The 27,729-nt window shown below is 38.8% G+C and overlaps 1 pseudogene; it reads left to right on the top strand.

The window, feature by feature from the left end:
- LOC126618138 (uncharacterized) overlaps positions 1–27,729 on the top strand; it is an 83,349-nt pseudogene that overhangs the window by 37,521 nt on the left and 18,099 nt on the right.

The following is a 27,729-nucleotide window of genomic DNA, read 5'->3' on the forward strand; positions in this document are numbered from 1 at the left end:
ACCCAAAAGGGCTAGAGAAGAAGTTAACCAAGAAAAGATGTGGCATCTTAAACTTGGACATGTGAACCTTGATAAGATTCACAAGATGTCGAAAGACGGATATATCCGCCCATTAGGTAATGACCAGATGGGTACTTGTGAATGTTGCTTGAAAGGGAAGATGACCAAATCTCCATTTACTGGAAAAGGAGAGCGTGCCACTGAAATTCTAGGGTTAATCCACACTGACGTATGTGGACCTATGTCTACTACGTCGAGAGGAGGCTTCTCCTACTATATCACATTCACCGACGATCACTCTCGGTTTGGCTATGTGTATCTTATGAAGTACAAGTCAGAATCCTTTGAAAGGTTCAAAGAATTCAAGAATGAAGTTGAGAAGCAAACTGGGAAACATAGAAAGATCCTAAGATCGGATCAAGGGGGTGAATATCTGAGTAATGAATTCCTCGATTATCTCAAAGAGTGTGGAATAATATCACAGTGGACTCCACCAGGAACTCCACAACTTAATGGAGTTTCTGAAAGGAGAAATCGAACCTTGATGAACATGGTTCGTTCTATAATGAGTTCCGCTGATCTACCAGTAACATTATGGGGATACGCTCTATATACAGCAACTTACTTGCTTAATAGAGTACCTTCCAAGTCAGTTTCACAAACGCCCTATAAGATATGGCATGGAAGAAAGCCAAGTCTTAATCATATTAAGATTTGGGGTTGTGAAGCATATGTCAAGAAGCTTGAAGCGAGATCAGTAAGATGCTATTTTGTGGGATATCCTAGAGAAACTATGGGATATGAGTTCTACCATCCAGACGACCAGAAAGTCTTTGTCGCCAGAACTGCTAAGTTTCTAGAGGACGAATTTGTTCTCAAAGGAACTATAAGCAAAGAGATGGAAATTAAGGAGATTAATAATGAACCACAAACAAGCACTCGAAAAGTTGACAACCCTGTTCCTGAACCCCTAGCTCCACGTAGATCTGAACGGGTTAGTAAGCCACATAAGAGGTATGGCTTAGACAATGACTTTGCGGAATTGCTCCTTCTAGGTGACAATGACACAAAGGAGGACCCTAGGGACTACACTAAAGCAATGTCTGACATTGATTCAAAGAGATGCCAAGATTCCATGAAATCCGAGTTGGATTCCATGTATCAAAATCAGGTCTGGACTCTTGTAGACCCTCCAGAAGGTATTGTACCTGCTGGAAACAAATGGGTCTTCAAGAGGAAGATAGGCGTTGATGGGAACGTGGAGACTTATAAGGCTAGACTAGTAGCTAAGGTTTATAGGCAAAGAGAAGGGATTGACTATGAAGAAACTTTCTCTCCTGTGGCCATGATTAAGTCCATTCGGATCTTGCTTGCTATAGCTGTGTACCATGATTATGAAATCTGGCAAATGGACGTGAAGACGGCCTTTCTGAACGGCTACCTAGAGGAAGAGCTCTATATGACTCAACCCGAAGGTTTCGTGTCCAAGTCTGAAAAGACTTAGGTATGCAAGTTTCAAAGGTCCATTCATGGACTTAAGCAAACCTCCAGAAGCTGGAACATTCTTTTCGACACTGAAATCAAAACGTTTGGTTTTACTCAAAACGAAGACGACAATTGTGTTTATCAAAAGGTCGTTGGGGAAGTAGTAGTATTCCTAGTGTTATATGTAGATGACATATTACTATTCGGGAATGACACTGCAATACTTTCTTCTGTAAAAGTGTGGTTGTCCAAAACCTTCCACATGAAAGATTTAGGAGATGCATCTTATGTACTTGGGATAAAGCTCTATCGTGATAGATCCAGAAAATTAATTGGATTATCCCAATCTATGTACATTGATAAGGTGCTAAGTAGATTCCAGATGGAACAATCTAAGAAAGGTTTTCTTCCTGTTAGACATGGAATTCACCTTTCTAAGTCCATGGAACCTAAGACTCCTGAAGAGATACGGCAAATGAATATTATTCCTTATGCTTCTGCCATAGGGAGTCTCATGTATGCCATGATATGCACAAGGCCTGATATCGCATATGCTGTGAGCATTACTAGTCGATATCAATCTAACCTAGGACCAGAACACTGGGCAGCAGTCAAGACGGTCCTTAAATACTTAAGAAGAACTAAGGACATGTTCCTTGTATATAGAGGAGCAGCAGAGTTGCGAGTGGAAGCCTATACAGACGCAGATTTCCAATCTGACGTCGATGATAGGAGTTCTAACTCCGGATATGTATTCACTCTAAATGGTGAGGCTGTTAGTTGGAAAAGCAAGAAACAAAGTGTAATTGCTGATTCCACAACAGAGGCTGAATATGTCGCTGCAGCTGAAGCCGGCAAAGAAGCGTTATGGATGAAGAAGTTCATCACTGAACTTGGAGTGGTTCCAACCATTACATCACTAGTAACTTTGTACTGTGATAATAGTGGGGCGATAGCTCAAGCCAAGGAACCCAGGGCACATCAAAAGAACAAGCATTTTGACAGGCGCTTTAATATCATTAGAAGATATGCTGCCGAGGGGAAAGTCAACATCCTCAAAGTTGCTTCAACCGATAATGTAGCAGATCCACTGACAAAGCCAATGTCTCAAATCCAGCTTGACCGTCATATGGAAAAGATGGGTATTAGATACATGGGAGGATGGCTTTGAGTGCAAGTGGGAGATTGTTGGAAGTATGCCCACAAAGCCACTCATTTGATGTAATAGCTTTTTGGAATACTTAATGTATTAAACTTTTATATGTTTAATGATGGGCAAAGCTTATTGTTAATCACTATTTATTGTATCATGTGTTTAAGCAATAAGGGAATCCTAGGGATGTATTTGATCTAAGAGATAAGAGATCTAAGTGAGTTAGATTATCGAGACCATTCTCTTATGTTCATTCCTAAAACGTTCCTAGCCATAGGATTGCCAATTGGGTATTGACAATCCGCTAAGGTTAGTATGTGTTATGTCAACTCAAGCTTGAGTATGACTAGTCTCAAGTCATTTGGTGTTGAACACTAAGACAAACACATAGGTGCTCGAAAGAGTAATCGAGTACACTGAACAACGATCAAAAGAGAGTTCGAACATACATGTCATGTAAGAACTCGAAAGTTGCAATATGCAAAGTAGTCCTTTGACTTGAGGCATCATAGATGTCTAATGGTTAGGTCCTTGATCTTTCATCATGTCAACGGCATTCCATCGGAGTGTCCACGACATTGTTGGGGTCAAGCTATCTAGTCATGTAGGCATATGAATGCACAACAAGGGATCTCTAACCTTCCATGGTAGAAGGAGAAGACTCTAAGATATGATTCTAAAGTCTTTGGCCAAAGCATATGAATATGACTTAGGAAGTTTGTTCCAAATCATATTCAAGGGAATCATATAGATAAGTATCACATTTGATAGTAGACATGATACAAACTATCACTTAAACAATGTGATTAAGAGTATTGTATTAGAGAAGGACCGTATTGCATTGTAGTTGTAACTAGATAGGTTCTCTAACCGCTTCTACTTAGCTTGGGTAACCATGACATACTGCTAGGTGTCACTCATGGTTTGTGGAAGCCCTAATGATTAGCAAACACTAATCATTAAGGGAGATTTGAAATGTGGTTTCAATTCACAATCGATCGTTAAGAGTAACAATCGCCCACTACCTCGCTAATTGGAACCTAATGGATCGTACACCGAGTAAGGATGTATGTGAAGAAATTAAATGAAATGGATAAGCAATTAAATGGTTTAATTGAAGAATGGTCAAGGTTAATTAATTAGTTAATTAATTATACGAAATGTTCGTATTGGGCTTATATGTTGGTATTGGGTTTCGGGGCCCAAAAGCGTTTTGGTCCACAAGGCCTATTATGTTTAAGTTGTATGACAACTAAAACAAAATGGGCAAATAGCCCAATAACATTAACATGGTCGGCCATTAGGGTGGATGATGCAAACTTGGATTAATTACAAGTTTGCCACTCACTTGTAATGAAGTATAAAAGCAACTTTATAGCTTTATTTTCATTTAAGGGTTTGCTTGAAGAAATTGGGTGAAATATTTTCTCTCCTTTTTCTCTAAAGAGGCCGGCCACTTAGGGGATTGACATCTAGCAATCTCTTCTTCCCTAAGTCATCCATATCATCTACACAAGATACATCCTTGGTGAAGAGACTTTGAGACATCAACCTTTTGGTGTTTTGGAGAACAAATCCTTAAATCCTCAAAGAAGCAAAGGAGCACTAAAAGGAAGAAAATCACAAGGAATATCCAAGGAGCTTGGAGGTGACTTGAAGGCCCTCTACTTAGGTGAATCCCTTGTGTAAACAAGGATGAGCTTCAAGGGTAAAGAAACTCTAAATCTTTACTTCTCTTTAATGTTGTTAAAGAGTTTATTGGTTCACCATATACTAGGCTTTGAAAGTCATGGGTTTTATGAATTGTTTTTTAATGCATGCCTACTTTAATGTGTTAATAGTTTGCATGTGTATTCAAATGTTCTTACTTGTTCTTAGCTAGGACAAATTTTTCCCTTCACCCTGTTCCTGAACCCCTAGCTCTACGTAGATCTGAACGGGTTAGTAAGCCACCTAAGAGGTATGGCTTAGACAATGACTTTGCGGAATTGCACCTTCTAGGTGACAATGACACAAAGGAGGATCCTAGGGACTACACTGAAGCAATGTCCGACATTGATTCAAAGAGATGGCAAGATGCCATGAAATCCGAGATGGATTCCATGTATCAAAATCAGGTTTGGACTCTTGTAGACCCTCCAGAAGGTATTGTACCTGTTGGAAACAAATGGGTCTTCAAGAGGAAGATAGGCGTTGATGGGAACGTGGAGACTTATAAGGATAGATTAGTAGCCAAGGGTTACAAGCAAAGAGAAGGGATTGACTATGAAGAAACTTTCTCTCCTGTAGCCATGATTAAGTCCATTCGGATTTTGCTTGCTATAGCTGCGTACCATGATTATAAGATATGGCAAATGGACGTGAAAACGGCCTTTCTGAACGGCTACTTAGAGTAAGAGCTCTATATGACTCAACCCGAAGGTTTCGTGTCCAAGTCTGAAAAGACTAAGGTATGCAACCTTCAAAGGTCCATTTATGGACTTAAGCAAGCATCCAGGAGCTGGAACATTCATTTCGACACTGAAATCAAAACGTTTGGTTTTACTCAAAACGAAGACGACAATTGTGTTTATCAAAATGTCGTTGGGGATGCAGTTGTATTCCTAGTGTTATATGTAGATGACATATTACTATTCGGGAATGACACTGCAGTACTTTATTCTGTAAAAGTGATAGGAGCATATTTATGCGCCTTAGTTAGCTAGTTCTTATGCATTTTCGTTATGTTTTCTTAGTTAAAGTAGTCTTTTGAGCTACTTTCATGTGTTTTCAGGTTCAAAGGGCATATGACATAAAAGATGGCAAAATGGAGCATTTTAGAGCAAAAGTGAGCTTGGATTGAAAAGTACATGCTTGGAACAAGGAATGGACGAGTTTGAAGGTCAAGGGAGCGTAAGAAATGAAGAAATGAAAGTGAAGAACAAAGAAGTCGGAATTGGCAACTAAAGTTTCTAAAGTTGGAAGTTTCTATTCTTGGAGGTTTCCATTTTCGAGAGTTTCTATTCTTGGCTTTGGGCTTCTAGACGACCCATCCCTACCTCTTGGACAAGGCCGCATCCTCCTAGCCCAATTCATCTTGGATCCTCACTTAATGCCGCACCTAAACCCTAGCCCATTTCCAAATCTGATTTCCCTAATCTCTGCCGCACCTAGGGCCCCAAAATACCTGATTTCCTTGCCTTGCAAGGCATTCTAGAAGGCCCATCTCTAACCCTAATCTGATTGCTAGGGTTTGAAGTGCCTGTATATACTCCTTTAAACCCTTTGGCCGAACATACCCTCTCCATATTCAGAAATTCGTCCAAAACCCTATTTCCCACCTTGCCGCAGCCTTCCATCCCCAAACTCCCAACTTTCTGCCCAAATTCAACCTTGCCGCACCATCCTCTTCCCCAAACCATTCCTACATCCTTCCATAACCATTCATCCACCTTGTGCAGCCACTAAAGGAGGAGAAAGAAGGAGTGCCGTGCAGTCCAAAGGAAGGAGAAGCCTTGCACATGCAATCTGCCATTAGTGGAGTGTTTGGAGTTCTTTCTTTCTTTGTTTCTGTTTTCATGTTTAATTTAAATTGTTGTTCAATTATGTTAGACATGTGGAACTAATTTCTTTTTAGTTAGAGGTGAATTTGAAGCCATGGACATATGTTTTATATGATTTGATTTCTTCCAATTATGATTTCAGAAATTGTGAATGTGATTTACTTATCTATTTGATTGATAACTTGTTTATGTATGTGGGTTGAGGGTCGACACTTAATTTGCATGCTTAAACTTGATGCTAGGGTATAAGGGAATTTCACCTAATCGTTATTAACTTATATTCATAAGTAGTGAAAGTCGCTAGTCACGATTGTGTTAAGTAAATCCTAGGCAAGAGTAACATGCGTATCCCATAGTTATGAATGCCTCGTCAATGCTTATGATGTCCATTGAACTTAATGATCTTTGATATGTGTCTCTATCATGCGTATTCCATAGTTAGGGTCCTTGATAAGAATAATTTGGTTGTAATGCGTATTCCATTCAATTCAATGAATCTAGGGAAATCTGAGAATTAATTGGTGCAATCTAGTTAATTTGGGGCATTGTCATTCATGGTTTGTTGAAAGAGTAATTGGAGATTGAGTTGTATGCATATGTTCATGTGTGGATAAGGAACCCTCTAACTAGCTTCTCACCATTCTATTTAATCACAATCTGTTTTGCTTTACATTTGTTTTTAAAGTTTGAGTTTTAAAGTTTTAATTTCGTCAAAATCATTCCCCCATCTATTTTAAAGTGTTAGATTAGTTAGAAATCCATTTAGTTGTGTTTCCAAGTGTTTTGAGTCAAGTCATAGTCCAAATTCGTCCAAAGTAGTGTAGGTGCTCAAAACTGCCCAGAAAGTGGTTTTTAGGCAGTTTTGAGCCTTCTAGTTGCTGTTTTGAGTTTTTAGTTTGTTTAGGTGTTTTAAACCCTAGTTTTGCATTAATTGAGTCTAGTTTAGTGTTCTACATTATATTTTTATGTTCTTGAGTCAGTTTTACATTGATTAGCATCCCTAGTTAATCCCCGGTTAGAACGATCCCTATTTGCTCATATACTACAATTGTCATCCATAGGGTTTAATTTGTGTGTCAAGTTAATTTTCACATCAAATTTTGGCGCCGTTGCCGGGGATTAGCAAAATTGCTAATCCCTTGTGTTGTTGCCGTGTGTCTTGATTTAATTTACCTAGTTTTCTGATTTTGTTTTGTTTTCTTGGTGTAGGTACTAGTGCATGACGCGGAGTTCTCAAACTGTGCATGCAAACATCTTGGACTTTAACGACGATTTTGAACGTGATTTGAGAAGAAAGAGGAGGCATCCCGAACCTAGTGAACCTAGTTCAAGTTCAGAGGCCGAATCTGAGTTTGAAGAAGAGGAAGAAGAAGTTATGGCCGCGGATAATCGGACCATCAAAGAGCTTTCGGCCTCGGGGTTGACCAATGCCGCACCATTATGCATTCAATACCCCGCGGCTGCCCAAGGCAAGACCGACGAATTTGAGTTGAAGTCAAGCTTGTTGCACCACATTCCGAAATACCATGGGCTTTCCATGGAAGATCCCAACAAGCATCTCAAGGAGTTCGAGGTTGTTTGTTCGAGCATGACACCCATCAATGTTGACGGGAGTATTCTGATGATGAAGGCCTTTCCATTCTCACTTTTGGAAAAGGCGAAAGATTGGCTTTACGAGTTAGCACCCGGAACGGTTACATCTTGGGATAGTATGAAAAGAGCGTTCTTGGAGAAGTTTTTCCCAACTTCAAGAGTCATTCTCTTGAGGAAACGGATTAGTGGCATCCAACAAAACCCAGGTGAATCGTTTCCTTCTTATTATGAACGTTTTAAATCACTTGTTGCTTCTTGTCCACAGCATCAAATGAAGGAGGAGCTACTCATTCAATATTTCTACGAAGGACTCCTTCCCATGGAACGCCAAATGCTTGATGCCTCGGCGGGAGGAGCGTTGGTGGATAAGACTCCGGGGGCTGCAAAAGTTCTAATTGCCAACCGAGCACATAATGCACAACAATACGAAGGTGTTGGACAAAGGGACCCCCCACGGCCACAAGTGAATGAGGTAAGTTCTATGCCCGAGATTCAATCCCAATTAGCTAACCTTACTTCTATTGTTTCTCAGTTAGCCGAGGGAATGAAGATTCATGGACCAAGTGTGTGTGGCGTGTGCTCGATGCAAGGACATGCCAATGATCAATGCCCTCAATTGATTGAGAATGGGGGTTGGGAAGCTGCCAATGCCGTGGGTTTTGGGAACCAAAATCAACCACGCCATGATCCATACTCTAATTCCTACAATCCGGGGTGGAGGGACCATCCGAATTTCAAATGGCGGGATCCTCAACAACCCCAACAACAAGGAGGATTTAGGCAGCAACCACCGGGCTTTTATACAAAGCCATTTGTCCCCAATCAAAACCAAGTGCAAACCGCCCCACCAACCTCAGGTACGTCTTTGGATAATGATCAAGTTGTTAAGTTACTTACTACTTTGACGCAGGAAGTACAAACTCAAAATAAGGAGAGACAAATCCAAGACAAACGGGTGGATAATTTGGAGAAGAAAATGGGTCAAATTGCCGAGTTTATGGGGCAAATTAGAGAGCAAGGTAGATTGCCTAGTTCAACCGTTGTGAACCCGAAGGGAGGATTTGAAACCGCTAAGGCCATCATGTTGAGAAGTGGTAAACAGGTTGGAGCGGACTCAAATACATCCAAATCAAGTCAAGACGAGGAGGACAAGATGCTGAAAGAGGAAGCACAGGGAGCAAAGCCCACGGCCAAGGATGACCAAACCTTGCCGCCACCACCTAGTCCTCCTAAACCGTCCCCAACCACCAAGGTAAGTCCCAATTCGACTCTTTCTAGTTCTATTCCACTAAATGTGCCCTTTCCTGGCAGGTTTAGGCAATCAAAGAAGGAAGAAGCCGAGAAGGATATTCTAGAGACCTTTCGGAAAGTTCAAGTCAATATCCCGCTCCTTGATGCGATTAAGCAAGTCCCGAGGTATGCTAAGTTCTTAAAAGAACTTTGTACAACAAGGAGAAGGATTTCGAACAAAGAGGTGGTCCAAGTAAGTGAAAACGTCTCTGCTGTGTTACAAAGGAAATTACCCCCTAAATGCAAAGATCCGGGTAGTTTTACAATTCCGTGCGTTATTGGTAATACTAAGTTTGAACAATGCATGTTAGACTTAGGGGCTTCGATTAATGTCATGCCATACTCGATTTATGCATCTATGAACTTAGGTGAGCTTAAAAATGATGGTGTGATAATTCAATTAGCCGATCGTTCTAATGCATACCCAAAGGGTGTTTTGGAAGATGTTTTGGTGCAGGTTGGTAATTTGATTTTTCCAGCGGACTTTTACGTGCTTGACATGGAGGATTCACCCCATTCTACCCCATTGCCGATTCTATTAGGGAGGCCCTTCATGAAAACAGCCCGCACCAAGATAGATGTTTTTAAAGGAACTTTAACGATGGAATTTGATGGGGAAGTCATTGATTTTAATCTTTCTGAAAGTATTAAATTTCCTAAGGACGATCATTCTTGCTTTTCTATTGATATAATTGATGATTTGGCACAGGATTTTCTGGATTGTTTGGAGAGGGATACACTTGAAACGACAATTGCACAAGGAATTGGGCACAAAAATGGTGTTGCCATGCCTAGAAGTGAGGATGAGGCCGAGATAGTGGCTGCCCTTGAGTCACTCCCTCAACACCATGGTAAGCCTTCTAACCCAATTTCAATTCCAGTTTCCACTAATAAGATGTTACCCTCAGTGATTCAGGCACCCGTACTTGAGCTTAAACCGTTACCCGATCATTTAAAGTACGTTTTTCTGGGAGACAACGAGACATTGCCCGTCATTGTCTCTTCATCACTCACGGCCATAGAGGAGGAGAAGTTGATCCGAGTGTTGAAAGAGCACAAGACGGCCATTGGGTGGACTTTGGCCGATATTAGGGGAATTAGCCCCACTACGTGCATGCATCGCATACTTTTAGAGGAGGGGGCTAAACCAACTCGAGAGGCTCAGCGCCGTCTCAACCCTCCAATGATGGAAGTTGTGAAAAAGGAGATTATCAAACTTCTTGATTGTGGAGTGATTTATCCGATCTCTGATAGTCGTTGAGTGTCACCGGTGCAATGTGTTCCAAAGAAGTCCGGAGTGACCGTGGTAAAGAATGCCGAGAATGAGCTTGTGCCAACCCGTATCCAAACAGGTTGGCGAGTGTGCATTGATTATAGGAAGCTCAACGCCACCACAAGGAAGGACCACTTCCCTTTGCCATTCATTGATCAAATGCTTGAAAGGTTAGCCGGTCATTCTTTTTATTGTTTCCTTGATGGTTATTCTGGATATAATCAGATTGTCATAGCGCCGGATGACCAAGAAAAGACAACTTTCACATGCCCCTTTGGTACTTTTGCTTATCGTCGCATGCCTTTTGGGTTATGCAATGCTCCGGCCACATTTCAAAGGTGTATGGTGAGTATCTTTTCAGATTTTGTGGAAAAGATTATTGAGGTATTTATGGATGATTTCAGTGTGTTTGGTGATTCATTTGATGGATGTTTGGAAAATCTCACACTAATTTTGAAACGATGTGTAGAAACTAACCTAGTGCTTAATTGGGAAAAATGTCACTTTATGGTTAGACAAGGCATAGTTCTAGGGCATATTGTTTCAGAAAGAGGAATTGAAGTGGATAAATCGAAAATAGATCTTGTACGCTACTTACCCTCTCCTACTTCGGTTCGAGAGGTTCGTTCGTTTCTTGGTCATGCAGGATTTTATAGGCGATTTATCAAGGACTTCTCCAAGATCTCTAATCCTCTTTGCCGTCTCCTCCAGAAAGATGTGGCGTTTGACGTCAACAAGGAGTGTGAGAAGGCGTTCAATCACCTAAAGGACATGCTAACTTCGGCCCCTATCATAATTCCACCGGATTGGAGCCTTCCTTTTGAGCTTATGTGCGACGCTTCCGATTATGCATTAGGAGCTGTTTTGGGGCAAAGGAAGCACAAGAGGCCGCATGCTATCTATTATGCCTCTCGGACTTTAAATGATGCACAATTGAATTATTCCACCACTGAAAAAGAACTTCTAGCTGTTGTATTTGCTTTAGATAAATTCCGTTCTTATTTGCTTGGTACTAAAGTTATTATTTATACTGACCATGCAGCATTGAAGTATTTGTTCACCAAGAAGGAGGCCAAACCACGACTCATTCGTTGGATGCTTCTTCTCCAAGAGTTCGATATCGAAATCCGGGACAAGAAGGGAAGTGAAAACGTGGTGGCTGACCACTTGAGCCGTATGGTACATGAGGAGGATGCCGTACCTATCATGGAGACATTCCCAGATGAGCAACTGATGTCCGTCAAGGTAAGTGAACCGTGGTATGCTGATTTGGTGAATTATTTGGTGTCTAAACATGTTCCTAGGGAATTACTTAAACACCAAGGTGATAAATTGAAGAAAGAGGCACGGTTTTATGTGTGGGATGACCCGTATTTATGGAAATATTGCCCTGACCAAGTTATACGTAGGTGTGTGCACGATTCTGAGTTTAATGCTATTCTAACATTTTGTCACACTTATGCTTGTGGGGGACACTTTGGCACTAATAGAACAGCACTTAAGGTATTAGAATGTGGTTTCTATTGGCCTACCATCTTTAGGGATGCTAGAACATTTTGCATGTCTTGTGATAGATGCCAAAGAACGGGCAATATAGGTCCTAAACAACAAATGCCGCAAACCCCCATTTTTAGTGTTGAAATATTTGATGTTTGGGGTATTGATTTTATGGGTCCCTTTCCTTCGTCACATGGATTTCTTTATATATTACTTGCTGTGGATTATGTGTCGAAGTGGGTGGAAGCAAAAGCCACCCGAACTAACGATTCTCGAGTGGTTGCAGATTTTGTGAAAACTAACATTTTTGCAAGGTTCGGAATGCCACGCGTGCTCATCAGTGATGGAGGTTCCCATTTTTGTAATCGAACCATCGAGGCGTTGCTCAAGAAATACAATGTCACGCATAAGGTGGCCACACCTTATCATCCTCAAACGAGCGGGCAAGCCGAGGTTTCGAATAGGGAAATCAAGCAAATTATTGAGAAGACCGTGGGGCCTACGAGGAAGGATTGGAGTTTGCGCTTAAACGATGCATTGTGGGCGTATCGCACTGCCTACAAAACCCCCATTGGGATGTCACCTTTTCGGCTCATCTATGGGAAGCCATGCCATCTTCCCGTCGAGTTAGAGCATCGTGCACACTGGGCCGTCAAAACGTTTAATTTGGACCTTGATGCCGCAGGTTTACATAGGAAGCTCCAATTGTGCGAGCTTGAGGAAATCCGACATGAAGCTTATGAGAATGCCCGGATTTACAAGGAGAAAACGAAGGCATTCCATGACAAGATGATTCGTGCCAAGACGTTCTCTATTGGGCAGAAAGTGTTGTTGTTCAATTCTCGCCTTCGGTTGTTTCCGGGTAAGTTGCGTTCCAAATGGGTTGGTCCTTTTATTGTCACTAATGTTTTCCCTCATGGTGCAGTGCAAATCAAGAGTGCAAGGACGCAACAAGAATTCAAAGTGAATGGGCATCGATTGAAGCCCTATTACGAGATGTTTGAGGAGCATGTCGTGGAGGAGGTACCCCTCCATGCCGTGGCACATAGTCAAGCTTAAACGGAGGTACCGTCCGGCTGGAAGACGTTAAAGCAAGCGCTTCGTGGGAGGCAACCCATGCATTCGACAAAGGAAGACCTAGAGAGCACTCCAATTCCAGATTTGCGTTCCTAAACCCTTCTCTTTGTTGTTTATTTCGTTTCTGCCATGTTTAGTTTGTGTAGTGTTTGTTTGTTTTGTTTATGTGTTTTTGTGTGAGTCTATGCTTGAAACATTGAGGACAATGTTTGGTTTCAGTGTGGGGGGGTAACCAAAGTGTTTTGATGCAAATTCGTAGGGTTTTCTCACTCATACTTCCCAATGTTGTTTCTTGCTGTTTTTAGGTGTTTTTAAGCTGTTTTGGTGTGTTTTAATGTGTTTTGATTCAAAAATCCGAAAATCCCATAAAAATTTGAAAATTTGTTTTAAAAAAAAAACCCAAAAAGAGTTGTTTTTGTGGTTGTTTGTGTCTTAGGGTACCTTCCAACACAATGATGAGGATTCGGTTTTTAATTGCATGACTGTTAAAGAGAGTTATAAACATGGATGAAAGTTTGATTTACTCTTGGTTTATGCTTGGTTGTGGTTATAACTTATGAATTCACATGTAATCATAAAGGAAAAAAAATTAGTTTTTGTAACATGCTTGAAGGAAGGAACTCAAACTAACGCTACATCCCTGAGAGATTTGAGCCTAAACTTTATTTGGAGAGTTAAAATCTGTGCATTCTTGTTTTCTAAAGTCGTTGCATGATCTCATTATTCTTTGCTTGGTTGTTACTTAGAATGCGTTTCATCACTTTAGTTCCAAATGCTAGAACTCATGCCAATTTCATTCAAAACATTTCATTGAATTGCATAACACGTATTCAAGATGAAGTTGTTTAGTAGTTACCACCATAGCCAAAAAGCCTTCATTCCATACATTTGTTTTTGTAGGTTTTAGCCCCGTTGAGCCTTGTTTAGCCTATATTGTTTGTTAACCCACGTTATCCTTACCTAGCCTAGATTAGGACCATCCATACCCTTGTTCTTAAAGCATAGTAAGCATGACTTAAAATGAATTCCTTTTGATCAAGGGTGTGCAGAAAACAAGTGTGGGGGAAAGTGAGCCTTGTGTATTGTGTGCCAAAGTCTTAAATGAGGCATGGGGTAGAAAAGAAAAGAAAAGAAAAAAAAAATGTGAAAAGTGTGAAAAAGAGTTGAAAGAGCATGAAAATGAGCTCTAAGGTGTTGGTTGTTGAAGAATGGGTCCAAAACAGTGAATTTGACCCTAAGTGTTGCATGAATTTCCCCTTTGAGTTTAAAAGTTGAGTTTTGCATTCAAAAGTGAATTCTAAGTGTCAATTTCATTGCTTTGCTTACTATTGTTTTAAGAACGTTTGTTTACCCTTCACCTTTCTTTGTTAGCCAATACCCCAAGCCCCGTTACAACCCTTAACTTCTATCTTGAGTGTTGTGTATTTCAATTTGTGGAGTTTGGGATTGGTATGAGCATATGGTGTCACTGGTTCTCGCGTCTAAGTAGTAGCATTCCTTTCATGAGATCATATACATGCTTATTAAATTCAGAAAAAGCTTTCCTTGTTATAACATATGTGAGCATTCGTTTTCATATTTACATCAATCTTCTCACATATAACTAGTATAGGGTGTGTAGTCAGAAAATCTGTGTGAAAATTGAGTGCATATCTAGTGAGGATTTGAGCAAATTCTCTAAGGCATGTTACTACATTCAAAATCATGTTTTACTTGGTTAAATGCGAACTAGTACGTGGTAACTATAATTAAGTATGTGCTTAAGTGTAAAGATGGCTAAAATCTGTGGGAATGATGATTTTTAATATGTCATGTGCATTGGAAATCCCTGAGGCAAACGTTGGAAGGTTTAGGTTGTTTTTGTTTGTTTTGTTTCGTTTTGTTTTTCTTTTGTTTCTTTGTTTTGCTCGAGGACTAGCAAAAGCTAAGTGTGGGGGAATTTGATAGGAGCATATTTATGCGCCTTAGTTAGCTAGTTCTTATGCATTTTCGTTATGTTTTCTTAGTTAAAGTAGTCTTTTGAGCTACTTTCATGTGTTTTCAGGTTCAAAGGGCATATGACATAAAAGATGGCAAAATGGAGCATTTTAGAGCAAAAGTGAGCTTGGATTGAAAAGTACATGCTTGGAACAAGGAATGGACGAGTTTGAAGGTCAAGGGAGCGTAAGAAATGAAGAAATGAAAGTGAAGAACAAAGAAGTCGGAATTGGCAACTAAAGTTTCTAAAGTTGGAAGTTTCTATTCTTGGAGGTTTCCATTTTCGAGAGTTTCTATTCTTGGCTTTGGGCTTCTAGACGACCCATCCCTACCTCTTGGACAAGGCCGCATCCTCCTAGCCCAATTCATCTTGGATCCTCACTTAATGCCGCACCTAAACCCTAGCCCATTTCCAAATCTGATTTCCCTAATCTCTGCCGCACCTAGGGCCCCAAAATACCTGATTTCCTTGCCTTGCAAGGCATTCTAGAAGGCCCATCTCTAACCCTAATCTGATTGCTAGGGTTTGAAGTGCCTGTATATACTCCTTTAAACCCTTTGGCCGAACATACCCTCTCCATATTCAGAAATTCGTCCAAAACCCTATTTCCCACCTTGCCACAGCCTTCCATCCCCAAACTCCCAACTTTCTGCCCAAATTCAACCTTGCCGCACCATCCTCTTCCCCAAACCATTCCTACATCCTTCCATAACCATTCATCCACCTTGTGCAGCCACTAAAGGAGGAGAAAGAAGGAGTGCCGTGCAGTCCAAAGGAAGGAGAAGCCTTGCACATGCAATCTGCCATTAGTGGAGTGTTTGGAGTTCTTTCTTTCTTTGTTTCTGTTTTCATGTTTAATTTAAATTGTTGTTCAATTATGTTAGACATGTGGAACTAATTTCTTTTTAGTTAGAGGTGAATTTGAAGCCATGGACATATGTTTTATATGATTTGATTTCTTCCAATTATGATTTCAGAAATTGTGAATGTGATTTACTTATCTATTTGATTGATAACTTGTTTATGTATGTGGGTTGAGGGTCGACACTTAATTTGCATGCTTAAACTTGATGCTAGGGTATAAGGGAATTTCACCTAATCGTTATTAACTTATATTCATAAGTAGTGAAAGTCGCTAGTCACGATTGTGTTAAGTAAATCCTAGGCAAGAGTAACATGCGTATCCCATAGTTATGAATGCCTCGTCAATGCTTATGATGTCCATTGAACTTAATGATCTTTGATATGTGTCTCTATCATGCGTATTCCATAGTTAGGGTCCTTGATAAGAATAATTTGGTTGTAATGCGTATTCCATTCAATTCAATGAATCTAGGGAAATCTGAGAATTAATTGGTGCAATCTAGTTAATTTGGGGCATTGTCATTCATGGTTTGTTGAAAGAGTAATTGGAGATTGAGTTGTATGCATATGTTCATGTGTGGATAAGGAACCCTCTAACTAGCTTCTCACCATTCTATTTAATCACAATCTGTTTTGCTTTACATTTGTTTTTAAAGTTTGAGTTTTAAAGTTTTAATTTCGTCAAAATCATTCCCCCATCTATTTTAAAGTGTTAGATTAGTTAGAAATCCATTTAGTTGTGTTTCCAAGTGTTTTGAGTCAAGTCATAGTCCAAATTCGTCCAAAGTAGTGTAGGTGCTCAAAACTGCCCAGAAAGTGGTTTTTAGGCAGTTTTGAGCCTTCTAGTTGCTGTTTTGAGTTTTTAGTTTGTTTAGGTGTTTTAAACCCTAGTTTTGCATTAATTGAGTCTAGTTTAGTGTTCTACATTATATTTTTATGTTCTTGAGTCAGTTTTACATTGATTAGCATCCCTAGTTAATCCCCGGTTAGAACGATCCCTATTTGCTCATATACTACAATTGTCATCCATAGGGTTTAATTTGTGTGTCAAGTTAATTTTCACATCAAAAAGTGTGGTTGTCCAAAACCTTCCACATGAAAGATTTAGGAGATGCATCTTATGTACTTGGGATAAAGCTCTATCGTGATAGATCCAGAAGACTAATTGGATTATCCCAGTCTATGTACATTGATAAGGTGCTAAGTAGGTTCCAGATGGAACAATCTAAGAAAGGTTTTCTTCCTGTTAGACATGGAATTCACCTTTCTAAGTCCATGGGACCTAAGACTCCTGAAGAGATACGGCAAATGAATACTATTCCTTATGCTTCCGCCATAGGAAGTCTCATGTATGCCATGATATGCACAAGGCCTGATATCGCATATGCTGTGAGCATTACTAGTCGATATCAATCTAACCCAGGATCAGAACACTGGGCAGCTGTTAAGACGGTCCTTAAGTACTTAAGAAGAACTAAGGACATGTTCCTCGTTTATGGAGGAGCGACAGAGTTGCGAGTGGAAGCCTATACAGACGCAGATTTCCAATCTGACGTCGATGATAGAAGTTCCAACTCCGGATATGTATTCACTCTGAATGGTGGGGCTGTTAGTTGGAAAAGCAAGAAACAAAGTGTAATTGCTGATTCCACGACGGAGGCAGAATATGTCGCTGCAGCTGAAGCCGGCAAAGAAGCGTTCTGGATGAAGAAGTTCATCACTGAACTTGGAGTGGTTCCAACCATTACATCACCAGTAACTTTGTACTGTGATAATAGTGGGGCGATAGCTCAAGCCAAGGAACCCAGGGCTCATCAAAAGAACAAGCATTTTGACAGGCGCTTTAATATCATTAGAAGATATGCTACCGAGGGGAAAGTCAACGTCCTCAAAGTTGCCTCAGCCGATAACATAGTAGATCCACTGACGAAGCCAATGTCTCAAATCCAACTTGACCGCCATATGGAAAAGATGGGTATTAGATACATGGGAGGATGGCTTTGAGTGCAAGTGGGAGATTGTTGGAAGTATGCCCACAAAGCCACTCATTTGATGTAATAGCTTTTGGAATACTTATTGTATTAAACTTTTATATGTTTAATGAAGGGCAAAGCTTATTGTTAATCACTATTCATTGTATCATGTGTTTAAGCAATAAGGGAATCCAAGGAATGTATTTGATCTAAGAGATAAGTAATTTAAGTAAGTTAGATTAACGATACCTTTCTCTTATGTTGATTCCTAAAACGTTCCTAGCCATAGGATTGCCTATTGGGCATTGACAATCCGCTAAGGTTAGTGTGTGTTATGTTGACTCAAGCGCGAGTATGACAAGTCTCAAGTCATTTAGTGTTTGACACTAAGACAAACACATAGGTGCTTGAAAGAGTAATCGAGTACACTGAACAACGATCAAAAGAGAGTTCAAACATACATGTCATGTAAGAACTCGAAAGTTGCAATATGCAAAGTAGTCCTTTGACCTGAGGCATCATAGATGTCTAATGGTTAGGTCCTTGATCTTTGATCATGTTAAATGGCATTCCATTAGAGTGTCCACGGCATTGTTGGGATCAAGCTATCTAGTCATGTAGGCATATGAATGCACAACAAGGGATCTCTAACCTTCTATGGTAGAAGGAGAATACTCTAAGATATGATTCGGGAGTCTTTGGCCAAAGCATATGAATATGACTTAGGAAATTTGTTCCAAATCACATTCAATCGAATCATATAGAGAAGTATCACATTGGATAGTAGACATGAAACAAACTATCACTCAAACAATGTGATTAAGAGTATTGTATTAGAGAATGACCGTATTGCATTGTAGTTGTAACTGGATAGGTTCTCCAACCACTTCTACTTAGCTTGGGTAACCATGATATGCTGCTAGGTGTCACTCATGGTTTGTGGAAGCCTTGAAGATTAGCCAACACTAATCAAAGGGAGAATTGAAATGTTGTTTCAATTCACAATCGATCGTTAAGAGTAACAATCGCCCACTGCCTCGCTAATTGGAACCTAATGGATCGTACATCGAGTAAGGGTGAAAGTGAAGAAATATAAATGAGATGGATAAGCAATTAAATGGTTTAATTGAGAATGGTCAAGATTAATTAATTAGTTAATTAATTTTACGAAAGGTTCGTATTGGGCTTTTAAGTTTGTTTTGGGCTTCGGGGCTCAAAAGCGTTTTGGTCCACAAGGCCCATTATGTTTAAGTTGTATGACAACTAAAACAAAATGGGCAATTAGCCCAATAACAAAGGTAAGGCCGGCCATAAGGGTGAGGGTAGCAAACTTGGATTAATTACAAGTTTGCCACTCACTTGAAATGAAGTATAAAATCAACTTTATAGCGTTATTTCTAAAAAAAGGGTTTTTCTTGGTGAAATGAGGTAAAACACTTTCTCTCATTTTCTCTAAAGAGGCCGGCCACTTAGAGGGGAATTAGCTAGCAATCTTTTCTTCTCTAAGTCATCCATTTCATCTTCACACTTCATCCTTGGTGTGGAGACTTAGAGACATCAAGCTTTTGATGTTTTTGGAGAACTAATCCTCAAATCCTCAAAGAAGCAAAGGAGCACTAAAAGGAGGAAAATCACAAGGAAGATCCAAGGAGCAAGGAGGTGACTTGAAGGCCCTCCACTTGGGTGAATCCCTTGTGTAAACAAGGATGAGCTTCAAGGGTAAAGAAACTCTAAATCTTTCCTTCTCTTTAATGTTGTTAAAGAGTTTACTGGTTCACCATATACTAGGCTTTGAAAGTCATGGGTTTTATGAATTGTTTTTGAATGCATGCCTACTTTAAAGTGTTAATAGTTTGCATATGTATTCAAATGTTCTTACATGTTCTTAGCTAGGACAAAATTTTTCCTTCAGCTAAACCCCTCTTAGCTAGGGGTGATTTCAAAGCCATGATTATGTGTGTAATATGATTTGATACATTCCAGTTATGAACTCTTGAATCGTGAATGCAATTGGCTTAACTATTTGATTGATAACTTATTTGTATTTGTTGATTAAGGGTCGACACTTAATTGGCATGCATAAATCCGATGCTAGAATATAAGAAAGTTTCACATAGTCGTTACAAACCTATATTCATAAGTAGTGGAGGTCGCTTATAAACGATCGCGTTAAGTTTAATTCTAGCATGAGTGACATGATGTCATAGTTGCAAGTGCTTTATCAATGCTTATAATTTTCATTAAACGTAATGATCTTTGATTGTATCTCTATTATGATGTCATGTAGGGAATGTTTGAAGAATGTTTTGGGTTGTCGAGTGATGTCATCCAATCCAATAAAACAAGGAAAATCTGAGGGTTAACTAGTGATGTCACAGTTAATTTGGAGCATTGTCGTTCATAATTCAATGAAGTAGTAATTGGAAATCGAATTATTTGTATACATATCATGTGTGGAGAGAAAGCCTCTAGCTATCCCATCCATCACCTTATTTCTCACATTTGTTTTACAATCTGTCTAGATTTTCATACTTGTTTGTTTGTTACAACTTCATCCAAATCAAAACCCCCCTTTTAGTTCTTGTTTCAAAGTGTTTCAAATCTGTTTTAGTTTGTGTTTTTAAGTGTTTTGATTGAAGTAAAAGTCCATTTTCGTCCAAAGTCATTCCTAGTGTCTAGTTTAAGTTTATTTGGTTGTTTTGAGCTGTTTTGAGTATTTTAAGTTTGCTTTGAGTCTTGTGGATCTTGTTAAGTGTTTTTAAGTTTAGTTTTATGTTTTTGAGTTAGTTTAGAGGTTATTAGCAAGCCCTCCTAATCCCCGGTCCAAAACGATCCCTACTTATACTTATACTACAATTGTCAAAAAAGGGTTAAATTTGTGTGTTAAGTTAATTTTCGCATCAACGGGTAACATTAGTGAGCATGTTGAATGAAATACTTTTTGGACAATATCTAAAGGGAAGTGATTTCACACCTTTTTGGCTTCTTACGCGCCAATATGTATTTCTAACTATTGGATTGAATAAATCACACAGAATCAACGGTCATGATTAAACAAAGGTGTGTAGAAGCCTAAAGCAGGTATGTATTTGTCATGTCCTATTCAAAATCTGTTGTCTCTCAGGTAGAAGAAATCCAGAAATTGATCTATGAACTGCACTACGAGGGATGCGAGATCAATGAGCATTTCCAAGTTGGGGCGATAATTGAAAAATTGCCAACTTCGGGGAATGACTTCAAAATTTATCTTAAAAACAAGCGTCGCGAGATGAATATGGAGGATTTGATCCTGAGGCTACGAGTGGAAGAAGACTGCAGAAAGGCAGACCATTCTGGAGGGTTTGTTGCCATTGAAGCCAATGCAAATTATGTTGAGGAAGGAAACTCCAAGGCCAAGCCGAAGAAGAATAAGGCTCCTAAAACCAAGCAGTTTGTACAATTTGCCCTTGCTCCCAAAGGCAATAATCTGAAGAAGATTAAGGGCGCATGCTATGTGTGTGGCAAATCTGGTCACAAGGCACAAGATTGTTATCATCGTAAGGATGGAAATCATACCAACGGAAACAACAACAACCATGCTAACATGGCAACCACCAAGGAAGAATTGGCTGCTATTGTGTCCGAAGTCAACATGGTCTCAAATATGAGTGAATGGTTATTGGATACTAGTGCTACTAAGCACATATGCGCTGACAGAAATCTATTCACTGAATACCATCTTGCTACCCATGGAGAAAAGCTGTATATCGGCAATTCTGCCTTTACTGCGGTGGAGTGCAAAGGCAAAATGGTACTCAAATTCACATCTAGAAAGAGTCTCACCTTGCTGAATGTGCTGCATGTTCCTGAAATAAGGAGGAACTTGGTTTCTGGACCTATTCTGATTGCTAAAGGCTTTAAACTTGTAATGGAATCCAACAAATTTGTACTTACCAAGGGTGGGATGTTTGTTGGAAAGGGTTATGTGGCTGATGGCCTTATGAAACTCAATGTAATTGCCATTGATGATGCTAATAAAATAAATGCTTGTACTTATATTGTTGAGTCTTCTAATATTTGGCATGCTAGATTAGGACATGTTAATTTTCGTTCCATGTATAGAATGGTTAAATTAGAATTATTACCTAAATTCCAAATTGATTTTAATAAGTGTGAAACATGTACTGAATCGAAATTTGCTAGGCAAATGAGAAAGTCAATTCTAGAAAGATCAAATGAATTACTTGGATAAATTCATAGTGATCTTTGTGACTTTAAATCCACACCAACTCATGGAGAAAAGAATTATTATGTCACTTTTATTGATGATTGCAGTAAGTATTGCTATGTTTATTTGATTCATAGCAAGGACAAAGCTTTGAATATGTTTAAGACATATAAAGCTGAAGTTGAAAATCAACTTGAGAGAAAAATCAAAGCACTTAGATCCGATAGAGGAGGAGAGTATGAGTCTACTGCCTTCTCAGATTTTTGTGCACAACATGGAATTATACATCAAACAACGGCTCCATACACACCACAACAAAATGGTGTTGCCAAAAGAAAAAATAGAACATTCAAAGATATGATTAATTTCATGTTAAATAGTTCAGGGCTTCCACACCGTTTGTGGGGTGAAGCTTTACTTACTGCAAATACCATATTGAATAAGGTTCCTCTAAAAAAGATTGACAAGTCACCTTATGAACTATGGAAAGGACATAGACCCACTTATAAAACCCTCAAAGTGTGGGGTTGCTTAGCAAAGGTGCAAGTTCCGTTACCAAAAAGAACGAAGCTAGGATCTAAAACTATTGATTGTGTATTCATTGGATATGCAAATAATAGTGCTGCTTATAGGTTCCTTGTTGTAAAATCTTTGATTTCTGACATACATGTCAACACTATATTAGAATCAGTGGATGCAGAATTCTTTGAGGATATATTTCCTTACAAAGAAAAGGAATCTGGTTATAATACAAAGAGGGTTCACGATCATAGTCATGATGAAGCCTCTTCTTCTGGTGTCCAAGGAAATGATGTGGAACCAAGAAGAGGAAAAAGAATCAAAGTTTCTAAAAACTTTGGACCATATTTCATTGCTTTTTTGTCCGAGAATGAACCTAGAACTTTTAAAGAAGTAATGTCTTCTTCTGAGGCTCCTTTATGGAAGGAAGCAATTAAAAGTGAAATGGAATCCATTATGGAAAATAACACATGGGAATAGGTTGATTTACCTCCTGGTAGTAAACCAATTGGTCATAAACAGATTTTCAAGAAGAAACTTAAGGCAGATGGAACCTTTGATAAGTTCAAGGCACATTTAGTAGCTGATAGGAGCATATTTATGCGCCTTAGTTAGCTAGTTCTTATGCATTTATGTTGTGTTTTCTTAGTTAAAGTAGTCTTTTAAGCTATTTTCATGTGTTTTCAGGTTTTAGAGACAAAGTGAGCAAAAGGATGCAATTTGGAGCATTTTGGAGCAAAATTGGGCTAGAATGGAGTTCATGCACATGAAGCACAAGGGATGGACGAATTTGAAGGATTGATGAAGCTAGGAATGTGTTTTGAAGTTGAAGAATTGAAGATACAAAGATTCCTAATTGAAGTGGGAAAGTGCTTAATTGAAGATGAAATCCTAGTTGAAGATGGATTCCTAGTTGAAGTTGGATTCCTAGAAGATTGAAGTTTCCTACTCAAACAAGGTTTCCTACTTGAAGAAGGGAAGTTGAAGCCAAAGAATCAGCTCAAGTGAAGAAACCTTATCCAAAACATTATCCAAACCCTATCCTATCCAATCCTATCTTATCTTATCCTATCCTAATCCTATCCTAATTTAATTCCAGCTGCATGGGGGATTTATTTTCATATTAGGACACATTAAAATTGGTTTCTAGAAGCCCTTATCCACTCCTACAAAGGTGCCACACCTTATCCCTTGTTTTTTCTAGAAATCAGCCACAAAACAACCTTTCTAGAAGGCCTTATCCCTTGTCCTACAAAAGTGACGCCCCAAACCTTTCTAGAACTTCTAGAAACCTGATTATTCCTTTCCCCCTTGGTTTCTAAAAGCCTTAGCCTTTTCCTTCAAGGATTGTGTGTTATTATCCTATACAAATTAGGCTTTTAAATCCTTTTCCTTTGCTACATAGGGGCTGCGAATTTCAGCCTATAAATACCATCCTTTGCTGCACCATTTAGTCACCATCCTCTACCATATTTTCACTACACCATTCACCCAAACATACCTTGTGTGCCGTGAGTTTGCAAGGAGAAGAAGGAAGACAACTTGGAGCCGTGCATGCCATTCAAGGAGCTTGGATTGTGGAGCGTTTCTAGGTGTTTTCTATCTTTGTTTTAATGTTTAAATTTATTTATCTTTGTTTATTTGCGAGTATGAGGAACTAAACCCCCCTTGGTTAGGGGGGGATTCGAAACCATGATTATGCTTGCTATATGATTTGATTACTTCTAATTGCGTTTCATAAGTTGTGATTTCAATTTGCTTATCTATGTGAATTAAAACTTATTCTTGTATGTTGATTGAGGGTCGACACTTAGTTTGCATGCATGAATTTGATGCTAGGATATAAGGGAATTTCACCTAATCGTTATGAACTTATATTCACAAGTAGTAAAGGTTGTTGATCACAATCGTGTTAAGTAAATTCTTGGCATAAGTTTCATGCAATCATAGTAACAAGTGCTTCGTCAATGCTTATGGTTTTCATAGAACTTAATGATTCTTGCTTGTATCTCTATTATGCAATCATGTAGGGGACTTGTGGGGAATGCTTTGGGTTGTCGTATGCAATCATCCAATTCAATAACATTAGGAAAATCTGAAGGTTAATTTAAGCGGACCTAATTAACTTGGGGCGTTGGGAATTCATGGTTTATTGAAAAGCAATTAGAGATCGTTTTATATGCAAGTGTGACATGTGTGGAGATGAACCCCTTAGCTAGCCTTCCATCCATCCATTTAAACCAAATTCATTTTAGAGTCTTTTCAATTTACAAAGTTTTGTTTTGTTTTCAAAATTCGTCCAAAATCAATCCCCCTTTAGTTTTAAGTGTCATATTAGTTAGAAACCCATTTAGTTTGTGTTTTTAGGTGTCTTGAGTCAAGTTTAAACCAATTTTCGTCCAAATTCTTCCCTAGTGTCCAAAACTGCCCAGAAAGTGGGTTTAAGGCAGTTTTGAGTGTTTATTTGCTGTTTTGAGTCTTTTGGTTTGTTTTAGTGTTTTAAAGTTTAGTTTTACATTCTTTGAGTCTAGTTAGTGTTTTAAACTTGTTTTTACGTTTTTGAGTCAAGTCCAAGTGATTTTGCAATCCCTCCTAATCCCCGGCCTAGAACGATCCCTACTTACATACTTGCTACAATTGATAAAAAGAGGGTTAATTTGAGTGTCAACATAATTTTCACATCAGTAGCCAAAGGTTATCGCCAAAAAGAAGGTTGGATTATTTCAACACCTATTCTCCATTTTCTCGCATAACGTCAATTTGGACGTTAATAGCGATTGCAGCTGTATACAACTTTGATATACATCAAATGGATGTAAAAACAACATTTTTAAATGGAGACCTAGATGAAGAAATATACATGGAACAACCTAAAGGGTTTGTGCATAAAGGACAAGAAAGCAAAGTGTGCAAATTAGTTAAGTCATTATATGGAGGGCACGAGAAATTTGATCATACTTTGTTGACACATGGGTTCAAAATAAATGAATCTGATAAATGTGTCTACATTAAGAGTAATGATAAAACTTGTGTTATTGTCTGCTTGCATGTGGATGATATGCTCATAATGGGAAGCGATAAAGATGTAATAACCAAAACAAAGAAAATGTTGAATTCAAGTTTTGACATGAAAGACTTAGGTCAAGCCGATGTCATTTTGGGAATTGAAATTAAGAGAAATAGTGAAGGATATGTCCTTACACAATCCCATTATGCAGAAAAAATAATATGAAGGTTTGGTCAATTTGACTGTAAACCTGCTGTAACTCCTTTTGATGCTGGATGTAAGTTGAAGAAAAATAAAGGCGATGCCATATCTCAACTTGAATATTCTCAAGTAATTGGAAGTCTAATGTACTTGATGAATTCAACTAGGCCCGACTTAGCTTATGTAGTAAGTAGGCTTAGTAGATATACAAGTAATCCGGCACAAGAGCATTGGAATGCTTTAGTAAGAGTGTTAAGGTATTTGAAAAATACACTTGACTACGTATTATACTACACAAAGTATCCACCTGTTATAGAAGGCTTCAGTGATGCCAATTGGATTTCTGACACTACAGAATCCAAATCGACAAGTGGATATGTTTTTACCTTGGGAGGTGTAACAATATCTTGAAAATCCTCTAAACAGAAATGTATAGCTCGGTCCACTGATAGGAGCATATTTATGCGACTTAGTTAACATGTTTTCTTGCATTTACTTAATTAGTTATTGCTTATAAGAGTGTTTTAAGCTATTTTCATGTGTTTGTAGGTCCTAATAACAAAGTTGGAAAGAAAGTGCATTTTGGTGCAATTTGGAGCAATTTTGGGCCAAAATGGATTGCATGCATATGGAGCAAGTAGGATGGACGTTTTTGGTGTTTTAAAAAGGGTTTCAACACATGCAAAAATCTGAATAATGAAGTTGAAGTGTGGAAGTGTGCAGATACATACACTTAAGGAACAATTTGAAAGGAAAAGAAGTGAAAAATGCCATTTGTTGGATTGCTTTACAAGATGTATTCACATTTTCAGCAACTACAAACATAATTGCAAGCTGAAATGATGCATAGCATGTGTGTAGAAGTGTAAAGTGGCCGAAAGTTGATGTTTGCAAGATGAAATGATGCAAAACATGTGTGTGAAAGTTGTCTAACAGCTAGTACATGTGGAAAAGGGATGGAATACAAGGCAAATGCATCAGAAATTGAAAAATGAAGGCACATGGACAGCTACAAAGGAGTTGAATTAGCAAAAGAGGAATGATTGCCTTTTGTTAAAGGCAAGACACAATGATAAAAGAGCATGTAAACTAGCTGTTTTTGCATCATTTTGGTCTTTGTTTGTATTGTTTATTGAAGCCACTTGAGTGATTCTTTGCTTTGGAGCTTCTATAAATAGGGAGTGAAGGGAAGAACACTACATATTACACTACATCAAAAACACATCAACCACCCCTCCATATTCAGAATTTTCGCCAGAAATCATTCCCTCTCTTTGCCGCAGCATTCCTTCACCATTATTCCATATTTTTCTGATTCTTTTTACCCTAGCCGTACCCCCCATCAATCCTAAACTCTTCCATACCATTCCCTACCCATTCTCCCATACAAATACCACCCTAGAACCTAACTTTAGACCAAGTGCCGCAGCAAGGAGGAAAGAAGACTTGTGGATGCACCTGCTGTCCAAGTTGGATCATCTAGGTGTTTTCTTTCTTTGGATTTTAATGTCTAAATTTATGTATCTTTGCTTTGTGAGTATGAGGAACTAAACCCCCCTTGGCTAGGGGGAATTTGAAACCATGTTTATGCTTGCTATATGATTTGATTACTTCTAATTGCGTTTCATAAGTTGTGAATTCAATTTACTTATCTACATGAATTAAAACTAATTTGTGTATGTTGGTTGAGAGTGCACGTTTAATTTTCATGCATAAGTTTGATGCTAGGATATAAGGGAGTTTCACCTAATCGTTATGAACTTATATTCACAAGTAGTAAAGGTTGTTGATCACAATCATGTTAAGTAAATTATTGGCATAAGTTTCATGCAATTCATAGTAACAAGTGCTTCGCCAATGCTTATGATTTTCATAGAACTTAATGATTCTTGCTTGTATCTCTATTATACAATTCATGTAGGGAACTTGTGGGGAATGCTTGGGGTTGTCGTATGCAATTCATCCAATTCAATAACTTAAGGAAAATATGAGGGTTAATTAGTGCAATTCACGGTTAATCTGGGGTGTTGGGAATTCATGGTTTATCGACAAGCAATTGGAAATCGTTTT

This window comes from Malus sylvestris, chromosome 4 (assembly GCF_916048215.2).
Source record: "Malus sylvestris chromosome 4, drMalSylv7.2, whole genome shotgun sequence".
NCBI lineage: Eukaryota > Viridiplantae > Streptophyta > Magnoliopsida > Rosales > Rosaceae > Malus > Malus sylvestris.